The sequence below is a fragment of the Ictidomys tridecemlineatus genome, chromosome 8 (assembly GCF_052094955.1).
Source record: "Ictidomys tridecemlineatus isolate mIctTri1 chromosome 8, mIctTri1.hap1, whole genome shotgun sequence".
In the NCBI taxonomy this organism is placed as follows: domain Eukaryota; kingdom Metazoa; phylum Chordata; class Mammalia; order Rodentia; family Sciuridae; genus Ictidomys; species Ictidomys tridecemlineatus.
The window spans coordinates 38251308-38267901 of NC_135484.1; the positions used below are offsets into that span (position 1 = coordinate 38251308).

The 16594-nt window shown below is 35.2% G+C and overlaps 1 protein-coding gene across 3 annotated transcripts in view; it reads right to left on the reverse strand.

The window, feature by feature from the left end:
• The window catches only part of Nkain2 (sodium/potassium transporting ATPase interacting 2), a 954384-nt gene that overhangs the window by 167625 nt on the left and 770165 nt on the right, over positions 1–16594 (reverse strand). The window lies entirely within an intron of this gene.

Here is a 16594-nt window from a genome sequence, read left to right on the forward strand (position 1 = left end):
TGGTTTCAGGACCCTCAATCCCTGAAGATACCAAAATCCAAGGATGCTCAAATTCCTTTATATAAAATGTCAGTTGGTTGAGTCTGGATGCAGAATATGTGGATATAGAGGCAGACTGTGTTTTGGCAAATCAGTGTCTCTTCAATTTCATCAACTTCTGTGAATTCAGTCATAGTATTCTTTTTTCATGGAATACCATTAGCAAATTCTTGCAGGGTGGAGATAATACATCAATAACTCTTTAGATGAATTTCACTATGTAGGTGATTCACAGCTACAACTAGAATAAAAGGTACAGTTTCTGAACTCAGAGAGCTTATAGTCACATACACCAAGAAACTATCAATAGAATATGGAAAAAATGTCATATTCTGGGAAGATAATGGTTAAAAGGAAACATGTTCTATTACTCTGCAAGTTATGATTTTTATTCACAAATCCTAAGAGTGAGCCAATGGTGGAACTTGAACTCTTTTAGCCTCAATGACAGTTGAGGCCACATAATAATAGGAGCCAACTACTCTCACTCAAAACTGAGAGTAAAGCACTAGTGTGACTAGGTAGACTCTAGATAGAATAATGTCTTAAATCATGATTAGTGACCTTGAGACTCTTACTGACATTGAGAATATGTAAAGGTTGAGCTGGAATGGCCAAGGAACTTGGAGACTATAAGGAGGATTCTGTTTGAGGTGCTAAGTGTCACCAACTTCACAGTGGTGACTGGGGGAGAGAGGGGATATTTTTGCTTCTTTTTGAGACCATTGAGAAAGGCTTTAAGCATCCCTTGGAACCTGGGAGAAACAGCAACTAGTATCTGGTTCAGGTTTAATAAGTCTCAAAATAAAGCCTGGTGTTGGAGCTACCTGCTTAGTGGCCAAACAAAAAGTAGGCAATGTTTGGAAGCAAACTGAATTGCTACATTTGATGGTTCTAAGAGCAGAAGTGGGCCATCAAAATAGAGAGCTAAATGGCCTTTTTATTAGTGCTTTCCCAGAAGAACTATTGGTGGGGGATAATGGCTGAGAGTAGTGACACACATTCCCATGGTTTGAGGGAAGAATTGTAATACAGTGAACAGAGAAGATACACCCACTAAGTCATACATACAGGAGAAATTAATGAAGTCAAGTGTCTTTGGAGAAAAAAAAAAAACAGAAAAAAACCCAGGGGCCATTACTAAAGTAAAACACTGAGCCTACAACTTTTCCATGTAGAAAGGGAAAAGCTTAATTTTGAAAAAAAATTTGGACTTTTTATTCAGAAGGACATAATCCTTTCTGAACAGAAACTATTTGGGGAACAATAGTGACGACAGATAGCTTTTACTATTTGAGGGTCACCACAAGAATAGGTGTGCTGTTTATTTTTTTCCAGTGGCAGAAGAACTAGGTCCATAGGTAGATTTGCAGGGGCAATTATGAGAACAGACCAATGCTTTCTATTTTTTTCTTACAATCTTAGCCATTTAATGTTTCGTTACCAAAAACTGGACACGACACTGAAGCGCTTTAGAGTGCTTGATCTTCAGCATGCACTTCTCCTGAGTGGCGTAAGTTCAAGGAGGCAGGACTATGACCATTGCTTTCAGTAATCTGAAATACCAAGTTGGTATTTTCCTTACTTCTGGTGATGAGGTTATAGAGGAAGGCCTCTATAGAGAATCATTATCACCTGAAGTCCACAGTTCACATTAGTGTTTGCTCTTTGTAATATACATTCTGTGGGTTTTGGCAAATATATGACATGTGCCCACATTATCATATCATTCAGAATCATTTCACTGCCTTAAAAATCCTCTGTGCTCTACATATTCATTCCTTTCACCTCCAAAACACTGGCTACCATGTTCCTCTGGCTGTCATCACAGTTTTTCTTTCCCAGAATTCCATGTAGTTGGAATGACACAGTATGTAGGCTTTTTAGATTGACTTCTTTTAAGTTCCTTTAGTGTCTTTTCATTCTCAATAGCTTGTTTTTAGCACTAAATAGTATTCCTTTGTCTGGCTAAATCAGTCTTTGACCCATTCACCTACCCAAGGACAACTTGGTTGTGTCCAAGTTTGGGGCAATGACAAAAAAAGCTGTTATAAACATCCATGTGCAGGTTTTGTGTGGACATAAGTTTTCAATTCATTTGGGTATATATATAATGAGGATTACAATGTCTCGATTGTATGTAAGGGTATGTATAGTTCTATAAGAAACTCCCAAACTCTCTCCCTATTGGTTATGCCATTTTGCATTTCCACCAGTAATGAGTAGGGATTCCTGTGACTTGGCATCCTTGACAGAATTTGGTAGTGTCATGTTCTGGATTTTGGCCATTGTAATAGGTGCATGGTGATAGTTCATTGTTGTCTAACTCACATTTCCTCTGTGATATTGAAATTGAGCCTCCTTTCCCATATTTCCATGCCATCCGCATGTATTCTTTGGTGAGGTGTCTGTCAAGGTGTTTGGCACACTTATCCAGTAGTTTGCTACTTATTATTGAGCTGTATAGGCTCTTGGTATATTTTGAATAATAGTCCTTTATCAGTTAAGACTCTCACAAATATTTTCAACTGTCTATGGCTTGTCTTAAATATGTTTTAAAAGCAATAGGAATTCCTGAGCTTTATCTACTCCAAGCGTAATCAATGGGTTATTTAATTCCTGTATATTTTGTAAATTTTGAGCTCAAAATCATAACTTTTGATATAATGAACATGACCTGAGAGCACAAAATACATCAAAATCACAACTAATCTTTTACATTCTTGGTGGATTCACACACACAAAAAAAAACTTAAAAGAAAATCAGCTCAGAATTGTAAGATACTAAAACTTTTAAATTTAAAGAACAGTGTAATAATTATATATTCAGATCCGTATAGTGACAAAAAAATCTTTGTATCAATATATTTATTCATCTCTCTAAGTAGTCTTTAAAAAGTTCAGATTAAAGGACCCCATTATTGGTCATGTCATTTTCAAAATAACAGGGTCTGATGTGTTACATGAAAGCTGTGATTAGCGCTAAAAATTTGTTTCTGACAGGGCTTGTGTGTATTCAGGTCAATGAAAGAAGCCTAATTGCCCAACAAATAATAAGCATTTGATAAAAAAAAAAGTTGACAAGTAAATGAGAAAATGATACTAGTGACATTTCAGAATTTCAATAGAAAGTGAACATTTACTTTCCCAGTTTCTGGCATCTGAAGAAGAGCACACATGACTATGGCACTGGTAAGCAACAAAGGCTACATTGCCGAGATGAGAAAGCTGAGAGAGTGAGAAGAGAAGTTTTGATTTATAATTTAAAAACATGAAATAATTGTCTTAGATTTCTGGAGTTTTCTGTTACCTTCTTTTGGAATAGTATTGAAAATTTATATTTTCCCATTTCTAGACTATTTGATTACTATTAGAAAGGCTTGGAACTGCTTTTAGTACTAAATTGCAATGGTTTATAGTTATCATCATAGTTATTAAACATAGAAATGATTCATAAACCATATGCAAAAAACATTCTACCAGGCCATAATGATGTGAAGTTATGCAAAATGGTATTATCTTGTAGAACATCACATTGTGAGGTTTATTGTCTCTTTTGGGAGATTAGATATAAGCTAAAATGTAACAATATAAGAAAGCATTTGGTAAGTACCTAATAAGTGGTAAGTGGACAATCCATACTATGAATTCAGACTATGGTGCCAGGATACTGTAGTCAGGGTCTGGAGGAATGGCAAGGCTTAGATAGGCTCCTGGACAATTTTAAGCAGAGATCAAGGATTCAAAATTATAGACCTACAATAACTTGTATGTTTAAGTACTAATAGGGGGCTTTATAATTGTGAGAGGGGGAGTTTCTAAGAGTAAAATAGCTTTGGAAAGATGAGATGGGCTTAGAATGGGGAGGATTTAGAGGTGAGTTCAAAAGGCCATGAGTTTTTAAAAGACTTTTGATCAGTGACAGGCCATGGGCACTATCAAACATGAAACCACAGGTATTACAGTAAAAATCACGGAGTCTGGGGTGGACCCTGTAGAAGACACAGGGAGACCCGCACAAATGAAAAGCATGATGCAGGTGATTACACGGATGCTTTGAATTCTGAGTGTTTGACCTCCACTGCCACGAAACATTGTCTTGGGTAACAAAAGAGTCTCCTGGAAAGGACCAGGACTAAATGGCTTTTTGTACTCCTAGGGTGAAAGTGGGACAGGTCTGTATTTTCACCTTAAAACACCATTCTGGTAATGATATTAAAGGAATCCAAGCACTTGCATTTAATGTATTGTAGCGTATTTTAACGAACAAGAAATACCCTGGGAGGTTAAAGTGTTTTTATTAATAAAAATATGTACATTTAATCTTTAGGATTGTGAGAAGTAGTTCAGGAAAGCCCATGATGAATACAATTTTTAAACTAGCTGAGCATGAAAAAATTGGAAGAGAAACAGAGGCTATATTTGAAACCAAGAATAACTTTTTTCCCCCATAAACTCTTAAATAAGATATTAAAAGCATCATCAGAAGGATGTGTACTGTATCTCATAGCCAACACCAACATATGGATACTAATTCTAGGAAGTCCTAAAAATTTTCCTTAAAATTGTTATTATTCATGGATCATTTCCTGCTGGTGAATTTATTTTAACTCTAAATATAGAATTTTTTTCTGGTGATACTTGTGTAGATATATGAAAACCTGCTTCTATATATAAAAACCCCAATGTGTAGGTTATTTTGGTAACAGGATAATCAGTAAAAACAAATCACATTGCAAAACATGCCAGGAAGAAAAAAACTGAAAAATTAAGATTGAGAAGATAAATAAAATTACAAGTATACTTTCTTTAACAAATTGAATGAATTTTACTTATGAAAGAATGCAGTCCAGTGTACAAGGACGTGCATGCCTACCAACTCCCAAATCCAAAGATGGGAATCATTTTTCTATATGATGATATGAAGAAAAGCTAATGAAACATCACTTATATATTTATTCTCTTACTTGGTTCTAGACTCTTTAACCATGCATAACCTGAAGATTGACTGATTAGGGACCATAATTCATTATGACACCATAGCTAATGCTAACTCCAGCTCCCACTTCCTCTCATGACTTATTCCAGAAGTGATTTTAAAAAACATGTCTATGAGTGGTGAAAACATTAAAAAACATTGCTCTAAAAACACATGAGGAAAGTCCAATGTTCTTTGGACTTCTAAAACCTAGAGTTTTAACAAACAAAATGTGATTTTTCACTGTGTGAAAAGATTCACTAAAGATTTAATATAAAATATTTAAAGATCAATGCTGTTATGTTTTCATGATTTTTTTTGGCCAGAAAACAGGGATCTTGTATCCATGTTCCAACAAAGATAGTTACTTCTCTTTTTTAAATCATATCTCAACTTCTTTCTTAGTCTCTAAAATATTTTAAATCAATTAAAATTTGTGTTCTAATTAGTTATACATGATAGTAGGATGCATTTGACACATCATACTTCTCATTCTTTTGGTTGTAACTGATGTAGAGTGACACTGGTCATGCAATCATATAGGCACATAGGGTAATGTCTAATTCATTCTACTATCCTTCATAACCTCAAACACCGCCCCCCTTCACTCTCCTATGTTTAATCCAAAGCACCTCAGTTCTTCCCTACTCCACCCTTATCATGAATTAGCACCTGCAAATTCCTAAAAAATTTCCTTAAAATTTTTGGCCTTAGGTTTTTTGGATTGGTATATTTCACTTAGCATGATATTCTCCAGTTCCATCCATCTACCAGCAAATGCCATAATTTCATTCTTCTTTAAGGTTGAGTAATATTCCATTATGTACATACACCAAACTTTGTTTATAAATTCATCTTTTGAAAGGTATCTAGGTTATAGTTTAGTTATTGTGAATTGAGCTGCTATAAACATTGATGTGGCTGAGTCATTGTAGTATGCTGATTGTAAGTCCTTTGAGTATAAACTGAGGAGTGGGAAAGCCAGTCAAATGGTAGTTCTATTACAAGTTTTCTGAGAAATCTCCATACTTCTTTCCATAGGGGTTGCACCAATTTGCAGTCTCACCAGCAATGTATGAGTGTGCCTTTTACCCCACATGTTTTATGCTATCCCACAAGTGGTCTGAATCTTCAGTATCTTAAGCATTGCTGTTTAAAAATTGCATTTTTATGAAATTATTTTCACTACCTCTTATTAATATCCTGTGTGTCTCTCTTCACTTGAATTAATTCTTCAGTTTACCCCTTCCAAAATGACCTGATAGTTCTATTATTTTTTTTTCAACCTCACATGGTTATACCTGGTATTTCTATATGTAAGTCAGTAGTGATGTATCTTGGTCTTTTACTTTTTTCTTAGGGGTAAAGGAATATGGTAAGTCCAATATGGGCACGGTTCTTGCTCAAGAAATACAAATTAAGTCTTATCTAGAGAAGCAAGACAAGAAAGGAAAGAAGGAAAGAAGGCAGGGATAAAGGAGAAATCAAGGGGGATTACAAATGGAGCAAAAGAAAATAATTCAATAAGGAAGTGTCCACTCCATGCTAATTTCAAAAGAACCCCCAGGCTCAAAGGACTCAGTGTTATTTTAACCTCTAAAGTTATAAGTCATCAGCTATGAATGGGATCCCCATTTATCAAAATAAGTCTTTCCTCTTTCCTAAACTTAAAACTAGCAGAGGCTTAGAGGCAGAATTTCCTCAGCTGGTTACATGAATGAAAGATCCACTTCTCCTTGACATTATGGTTTTCAATGTACTAAATAAACCCTTTTAAGGTAGCTTTCCGCTGTTTTCTCACATTCCAGTTTTTTCCTTCCCCACAAGTATCTTTTCCCATTTTGTGAGCGTTCCTTTTCCTATCTAAAAGCTTTGAAACATGATCTGCCCTCACTCTAGAGGCTTGGTTAGGCAAAGAACAGGTGAGCTATTTCCAGAGATGTTCCTGCCATCCAAGTACTCACCTGAAGGCTACCCTTTTGTCAGTTTTTAAAGCACATTTATGTGGATTTTTAATGAGCATGGAGGCACTGAGGTGCTGACGATATTGAAAACTTAGAGACATTTAAGGAATACTAAATCTCCTTCTCAATAGCTCCTCACTGGGCTGGGGTTGTAGCTCAGTGGCAGAGCACTTGCCTTGCACAGGTGAGGCTCTGGGTTCCATCCTCAGCACCTCATAAGAAAAGACATAAATAAAAAGAAAGATATTTTTTACATCTACAATTCATTTTTTTTTTAAATAGCTCCCTACCATGACTCCAATTATTTCTCACCGAAAGGAACCAGTGTTGTCTCTGTCATTTGCCTAAAACCTAAAACTCTGATTTCCATAGCATCTGTGCTTGGCTTCAAGGATTTTAAGTCATCAGCAGACTTGGATTAGGAGTCTGAACTCATTTTGTTCCATAGTTCAGGTTGTTTCCTTGTTAAATTTGTTACCATAGAGGCTGATAAAGTTTTATGTCATTTTCTTTGTTGATTTCGTTCTCTGGAAGAGAACAATTCGTGGAAAAATCAACGATAAATGGTAGGAAGCTAGAGATAAACCAAGTGTTGACGTTTTTGATGATGAACTTCATAGTTCATTTTCCAGTTATTAAGAACAAAAATAATTGCAGGTGAAATGAAACATTAACTAACAAAACATCTCCGTACATTCTCTATGAATCTTTTAATTTTGAAGATGACAGGTGATCTCCTGGTTCTTTATAAATTATGTAACTTGTTAAATTTCAGGCAATGTATACTACAGAAAAGAAATGAAATAAAATTTATGCATTAGTAACCTTGTCCTGTTCTACAACAGCATTTAGAGGTAAGGATTACTGCCTTCACTTACCGGAAGAAGTAAATGAGGCTGAGAGTGCATATAAACCTGCATCAAGTTCTCTTTCTTAAGGATGGAACTAAATTGCAAACCACTTTTTGTCTCACTTCATGTCTTCCAACTATACCTTGTTTACCTCTTGAGGAAATTTTCTTGGTCACCCTACTAATCATTAGCAAACCAGTTTCATTTTCCTGCAGGTTTTTCTTTTTTAAGTGGATACATTAAAATTTTTTTAAATAGTGAAAATATACACACAAATAAATTTAAAATTTTCTAAATGCTCTTCAGAAACCCACCCCAGTACTATAAGCAACCTTGAAATGCCCTCTTAGGTAGTTGGCCAACTCTAATCTGCAATTTATTGCACCCTCCATTTAGAGTTATATTTGTCATGCATTTGGATGAAGAAGCTTTTAAAGATATTTTAGTTGTACTTTATTCTCTTGAGAGAATTTTTTAAGTGGTAAGATTTGTATCTTGTCTTGTTTTATCCTGGCAAGTACATAGATCAATACTGCTTAGAATTCGTGGAGACAAATATAAATAAACCTCTAAGTCTAAATAAAACACCTTTAAGCACATGTACTTATTTCATTTGGATTACTTCCAAAGAGCTCTTTGCAGCTTTTGTACCACGTAAAGCCAAGAGGCTACTGGTGGAAAGGTCACTATCCAAAAGAAAATGTTAAAAAATCGTTTTTTAAAAATACTACTCCTCATCCATTTAAAGGAGCACTTAATTTCTTAACCTCCTTTAGTAAGAGGGGGTATTCTGCCAAGAGGAGAGACATAGAAATTGGGGGCACAAATTTGTGTAATAAAACAAACAATTCGGTCATTTTTTGTTTTTCAATAGTAGAAAGAGGATAGGAATGGGACTGATGGACATGATAGTTTTTTCTTGTAAGAGTGCTAACATTTCAACAGTATTAGTTACAATTGGTATTCTACATTTAAACGATACACTTTCTTCCAACTCTTTCTTTCTTCATTTTTGCAAAATGTGATGGTTTGGATCTAAAATGTCTAAAGACTCAGTTGCTAACTTGTGATAGAACTGGGAGGTGATGAAACTTCAGAAGGTGGAGACTAGTTCAGGGGAAAAGATTCACTTAGGGGTCTATACCTGAAGAGTATATTTTGTACCTGGACTCTTCTTCTCATTCTCTGTTGCTTAGCTTGTCATGAGGTGAGCAACTTTCCTCTACCAAACCCTTGCACCATGATGTCTGCCTCATCACAGGCACCAAAAAAATGGATGAAAATGATGGTGAACTGAAGCCCTGAAACCAAGCGCCAACATAAATGTTTTCTCCTTTATTTATTTTTTATTTTTGTTTTTTGGTGATAGAAAGCTAACACACACAAAAAGTATGGTTATCAACTTTTCCCCCCTGTGTTTTGATAATTCTTGCTTTGACTACCAAAAGTAACTTGAGAAATTGTAGAAAATACTGGAGCCTGATAATTCCCTATCAAAATTATTGTTCACAGGTGTGAGTAAGGCAGCCATTTAAATTTACATGTTAGCATGTAAAGTATGAAATGGAAAATCACATATAGAAAAATATAGTGGTATGATTTTAAATTTACATATGTATTCATTTACGTTTCCTCAATGAAGGAATATGAAGTAACCACTTATTATCCTGCAGTGGAAATAAGGAATTCTGTATCATATATTTAATATATTATATAATTCTCTGATTAGACTGTTGGGGTTTTTTCTTTTGTAATACTGGGAACTGATCCCAGAGTCTTGCACATGCTAGGCAAGTGCTCCACCTCTCTAAGCTACAGCCCCAACCCTTAATTTTATTTTGAGACAGGGTCTTATTAGGTTGACCAGGATGACTCGGACTTGTGATGGTCCTTTTGAGTAGCTAGGTTGCAGGTGTGCACTGCCACACCTCACTTTTTAATAGTTAACTCCAGGAAGTTAGCAAAGAGTCAAGCTGATGAATATGTCTAGAAGGGAAGGCAGGCCACTCCCAAGTATTCGATGTGCTCCTGATGGAATGGGTAGTGTGCTGAATAATTAATGCCTGTGGCAAAGTTTGGCTGGTCCTATAAGATGGAAAACTGTGCTCAAAGACAGGTATAATATCTTCCTGCAAGAGGGTTCTGTGATTATAAGAGTAGAGAGGGACTAATGATCCAGTGTTACAGTATATTATTTTCTGTTGTCTAGGTTTATTTCTTTCCACTTAACTGAACAGAGAAATATGAACTACTGGGGATATCAGTCAATCTAGTTTATACAAATTAATTTAGAAAAATGTTCTATAATTTCAAGTCTTATAAAATGAGTATTTATTCCCAGTTGTTAGTGATATGCCTTCATTGGCAACTACTCACTATTAGTTCTTAAATACTACATGATGCTGTATTTAACAATGATTACATATAAATTTTGGCCCCTTGAGAATCTCTTTAGGAATATTACATTTACTTAAACACTATAGTGAAAAAGGAGAAATTTTAATAATTTTTCCATCAATCAGTGATTATTCACAGCTGTAACCAAAGGAAAAATTCAAATTTGCACAATGAAAAGATTCAGTCATCAGCTTTCCATTACTATGGCCAAATGTCTGAGATATTTACCTTATAAAAAGGAAAGGCTAGTCTTGGTTTTGTAGGTGCCAGTCCAAGAAGAGGTGGACTCATTTTTTTGGGCCACTGAAGGTGCTGATGGCAATGATAGGGTATGTTTGGTGAAGGAGACTGCTTTCCTCATGGCCAACAAAGTGAAAAAGAGAGGGTAGTCCAGGGTGTCACAGTCTCCCCATAGGGCATGTCCCCAATTACCTGGAGTCCACCCCAAATGTCACCCCTCTTAAAGGTTCCACCAACAGTGTTACCAAGCTTTTAACCTGTGGGCCTTTGGGGGGCATTCAAGATCCAAATGATACCAGATTCCTACGAACAATTCAAGCAGTTTAAGAATTTAATAAAAAGGTTACTTACTATTATAGAATATGGCTACATGATTTTGAGGAATTTTGCATTTTAAGAAATTCAGTCACAAAAGAACTGGAATTTATTGTAGATCCTAAGGCTAAATTCAAACCTAACATATCTTACTCCTTTCACTGTAAAATGTGGTAATTAATTTTCCCTGGTGCTACATTGTCACTTAGCATGGATTGAAGCTTTAGTTTTTATTAACTGTATAATTTGATTTCTCTCTAGTTGAGTCTGTGTTAATCATTCTCCATAAAGAGAGATGTATGAGTCCATCTGAGTTCACTGAGAATAAGAAAAGAATAAAAATATTTTATGTTTGGGAAATTTTAAAAGAGCTTGTGTAATTCATAGCAATTACTTTTTCCACCTTGTCCAAATTATCCAGGTAATTATATAATTTTTCTGCTCTGTTTGACATTAAGAAAAAGGTAGTGATAAAGGTAAAGGACTGTGAGTGAGAAGACTTGAGCACATGACCCTGGGCATCATTCACTATCCTGCTTTCTCATTCTGTAACATAGAGGGGATAATGGCCATCTTCTTTCCAGTAATTGAGTACCAGAAAAGTAAGATGGGAATTGTTACCTTTAATAAGGATAAATTTGGTCTTTTAGGGGAAGCTCTGAAGGATCTTAAAATAATGAGATTTCTTACAATTTATAATAATTAACCATTTTCATCTGAAGAATCTCCCCTTTGACTAAGGATAAGTCCACAGCTGAGAACGCTACAGCAAGGGACAGTATTGGCACACTCTTACCAGCATTACTGCTCAGATTCTCTCTCCTGGCCATCCTACCATGTCACTTTGCACTGAGTTTCCTTCTCACCCCTCAAGCTTGATCTCCACCAAAGTGCAAAGAGTCTGCATTTGCCTGTGTTTCTAAATGCCCACAGTGGCTCATCTACTCTACTCTAAGCCTTCTTTCCACTCCAACAAAACATCTCAGACTATGCATGGAGTTGGTACCTTTTCCTATGCTAGCTGTGTTCCTGCAACTTCTTTCCTTCATGCTATGTCTTTAGATCCTCAGCCCTCCAGTCCTTCTCTACCCAACCAGTTTCTATGGTCCAATGCATACTAACATAGAACCCAGAGTCTACATATGCTCAACAACTAAATACTGGCTTAAGTATCTCCTGGATATGACAAATGTCTAGCATGGTTTCTTAATTAACACTTATTGACAAAGTTTTCATGTATTTATTATGAAAATATTGTCTTATGAGTTTTGTCTCTTCATAATTTGGTTTAACATTTCTTTTTAACTACAATATCCTCAATACCCAGGGATACCATTTCACAGATACAACAATCAATGGATCAAAAATATACAAAAGAATGAAAGTTGCATCTGTACTGAAAATACATAAACATTTTCCCTTGTCATTATTCCTTAAGTAATATAATAATTATTTACATAGCATTTACATTGTATTAGGTATTATAAGGTGGTTTAAAATATTTCAGGGTATGTATGTAGGATACATGCAAATACTGTGCCATATGCATAAGGGAGTTGACTATTAGCAGATTGTGGTATCCACAGAGGGTTGTGGAACCAATTCTCCTTGGATACTAAGAGAAGTCTGTATATCTAATATTTTAAACAATATCTTTATGTTGGATAACGGTTTGGAATCTATTATATTTAAACTACAAACATACATGCAAACAGAATTGAATAAGTGACTTGTATTTGATTAATGACTGTAAGTAAGTGTAGTTTTATTTCTCTTAAGCTCTAGGGAACTTATTTTCTTCCTTAATATAAATGTGCACACAAGTAAATTCTTATTCCTCAGAGGCCAAAAGGAATAGGGATGAGAAATATAACTGAGTATAAATTTGGGGGCTGGTAGAATCTCATATAAATAATTTCTGAGGATTCAAGAGGCAAGAGCAACTTGCTTATCAGGGTCTGGAGAAAATACCTAGAATTGCAAAAGTTAGTTTTGGGGAAACAATCCCCTGAAAGTGGAAGAAGGACTATTGGGGTTGAAGTTTGCTCTTCTCCCTTCTGAGGGATTATTATATCTCTGGGGCCCAATTCTTCAACTCAATAGATGAGGAGAAAATTTTTAAAAAGTACTTATTTCCCATAGATCAGATTTTCAGAGATGAGAAAGAATTTAATTTCCTTCCTCCTCAGGGAAAAAAAGATGGTAGAAACATACCCATTTCTCACTTTTCTACCACTTAGCACCACTGCCAGCAGAATGATTGACTTCTCTGATAGACAAGTTTGGAAAAGGGACTGTGCATTTTCATCAGGGTCATGCCTTTGCCCTTAGAGCCAGCTAATCAGTACAATGCACACATGCCAAGGGGAGAGGGACAGAACAACATGGTTTATGTTTTTATACTAATGTTTGTATGGATAGTTTATAACATATCTTCATAGTTTTTATTGCTATCCTTTACAAAATATGCAGCTCAACTGAACTTATGCCTGGAAGCTGAGCAATATTGAACTGAACATAATGCACAGAAACAAGAATTTCATGGAAAGTATCACAGAGCTTGTGATAGTCAAAAGATCTGCCATATCTATTTGTGAAGAAAGGTAAATTTGGGCCTCCAAATAACAGATAATTAAATTATGAATGTAAAACTTACATTAGAGAAATCAATGAATTTTGTTAGATGCTGTCTTTTACCCAAGAATAATGTAAATTCAGATAAAAGAAGCTGTATAATATTGAAGTATCCATCCTCAAGTTATTTAAGGTATTCTAAATACATCTATATTCCTTCAAACTTGCAAGTTTAGTTCATGGAAATTAGTTAAGGTTATAGTTCTCTACTATAATAAAAGTAATTAATGTGAAGCGTGAATGATAAATAAGACATGCTGATATGTTTTTTTCCAGGGCATCTATGGGAGATTGGTTCCAGGATCCTTTTAATGTTGATACCAACATTAAAGGATGCTCAAGTTTCTTATATAAAATGGCATAGTGTTTGCATATACCTAAGTACATCCTCCCATATACTTTAGATCATCTCTACAATAATACCTGATGCAATATAAAGGCTGGGATACAGTGAAGGCAGTGAGGCTGTGAGTGGGGTATGCTATTGGAAAGGTGAGAATCATGGAGTAACAAAACAAAACAATTGTGTTTATGAAGTGCCTTGGGATAGATGTGGCATCATTGACTATGATACCGACAAGTCCTGAGTTTACACAATTTGGGAACCATTTTGGATGGCTCATAATTTAGAGTTGGATTGCATAAAGATGGTAAAGAATGAAAACTTAAGATCTGTTGACTTTTACAGACTTTGTCTCATTTCATCTTCATTATAGTTCTTTGAAAAGAACATTCTTAAGTAGCATGAAAGAAAAATGAGGCTGACCAAGTAAGTGGCTTGCTAAGGAACAACTAAGAACGGATCAAAATCATCTGTCTTACTCCAAAGCGTATGGTCTTTCTGCAACACCAGTGATTTTAAAATTTAATTTGTTCCCATATTTTCTTTCTGGATTTGCTTTATCACCACTTGTACTAGCTTTTTTAAACTTTTTTTTTGGTAATTAACTTTCAGTTATAATTAAAATAATTTATTTCAAGAGAGGAAGTTCACATCATTATTTAATATGCTGGTTATGTTTTTCTAATACATATTAAAAATCCTCATATTACATGGAAGAAAAGGGGCCTCTACCCCTCTGGAAGTGCTCTGGCTTGCCTTAGCTCTGAATGAAGAAGAATTTGGTGAGTTAAACTGTATTTCAGCCTCCATTTAATCCTTTAGTATCCTGCTTTGAGGCAGAGTACAACCTGCATATGTGTGTGTAGTCACCCTAAATATAGCTATCAAATTGAAACAACAACAACAAAAATCTGCCAATGTACCTCCTGACATCACCTAGCATAGTTTTGGAAATGCTGCATTTCACAGAATAATAGGGTCCATCAGCCATCTTGATGTCTGTAAAATTTCCCTTTTAGACTATTGCTTGCGTATGGGAAGCATTTAATGAGGCATGAGTCATTTCACAGAATAGATTTCCTGGATGTTTAATGCATCTTTAAATGTGCATTAAATAGATGGATTTATACACTTGGGTATGTAAATGCTGCTTCTTCGGTTCATGAATCTGAATTGATGATAAAAGCTCAGGTATCATAGGACCTTCCCCTTGACAAGATTGTTCTATGTCTCTGTGATTTATTTACTCCATATTTTGTCAGAAGTTCCAGGATTTCACTAATTCAAAGCTGATCTCAACACTCCTACTAACTTAGGTGAGCGGCCTTTGAATGGAACCTTTGGAATCTGACCCTTCACCTCTGCTTTTATCTCATTTACTATATTCCCATAGTTCAGACCCTGGCGATTACTTCCTCTTTGGATATTGACACAAGAAACAAAGACTCATTTTTCTATTTTAAAGAGTAACACAAATAAATTCAATTTGGTTATAAGTATACTTTTAAAAAAACTGCAATGTGTTACAGGAGAAAGAGCAATGGTTTTGGAAAGAGATACCCTATTTGAATTTGGCATTTAATAATATCTCACTGTGTGGCCTTAGCTGAGTTAATTAAACTTATTATCTTCCTGTTTAAAATGTGGATAATACTTGTACATTTTTCTATGGGACAAGAATATATAAAGCATCTGCAACACAAGTCAGTTCTCATGAAGATCATTTCTCCCTCCCTTTCAACATAAATTTAAATTATAAAGGGTGAAGTGAGATTAGCTATTCAAGAATTTGAAATATGGTTTCAATGCACTGTGGGTTCTTATCCAGCTATTTAGAATTATCAAACGAAACTGATATATCCTGCTCGCCAGCATTGTAAGCAATCATTTCTCCCAAAATGAAAATGAAGCAAAGGACTATCATCTGCCATTACTAAATCACAAGAGCCAGCATTTTCTTCCTTTGGTTAGTAAGGTCACAGGTTGAGTGAAGAGCATTATCTACCAAGACTCCTGACTGCTCTGCAATGTCAGTGAGCAAAACCTTGTTTAAGAAACATGCATACGGAAGTCTCCCACTCGGTTGCTGTCTGTGTGGTTTAAAAATTAGATTTCCAAGAGAAAATAGGTACCAGGGAAAGAAAGAAATTATGCTCAACTCTCACTTCATGATTTATGTTTAGACTCTTTGATGATTGTATTTAGAGCTGAAGAGAAGTAAAAGCAACACAAGTGTCAGGCAGATGGACGGGCAAAGAGATTGATATTGAGGATGCTCAAAGAGATGAGTTTCCCTTCTTACTTGGTATTTTTGTTCCATGAATGATGCTTCTCAGAGATTTAATTATCTTACTGTAAAACAGAAGAAACCTATATAAACTAGATTTGAGATAGAAGTTGAGATTGGAAATTTTAAGAAATGAAACAACACAAATGAGCCTCTGGAATCTAAAAAAAAAACTGTGAGAAAATTCAGTGATGCATATTATTTTTATTTACATCATATAACCATTTGCTCAAAGGATATTTTCAGATTCAAACCTCTAATTTTAATAGGTACATACCCTGAATCAAGACAAATAGACACATATCACAAATAGAGTCAAAGACCTTGAGGACAACCTGTTGCCAAAATGAAAAGTCCTATCTTAAGAAGTTACAGTTCTGTTTCCTGCTTTTGGAAAGGTGCAGAAAATAAATCATATTCAGGTTGTAAATTTTTGATGAAATAAAGTAAAAGTTGTCTATGAGACATCTATGAAAAGATCTCCTGCTAATTCCACTTCATTTCATGTCCTACCACTTCATGATGGCATAAGGAAATTGGTATTTC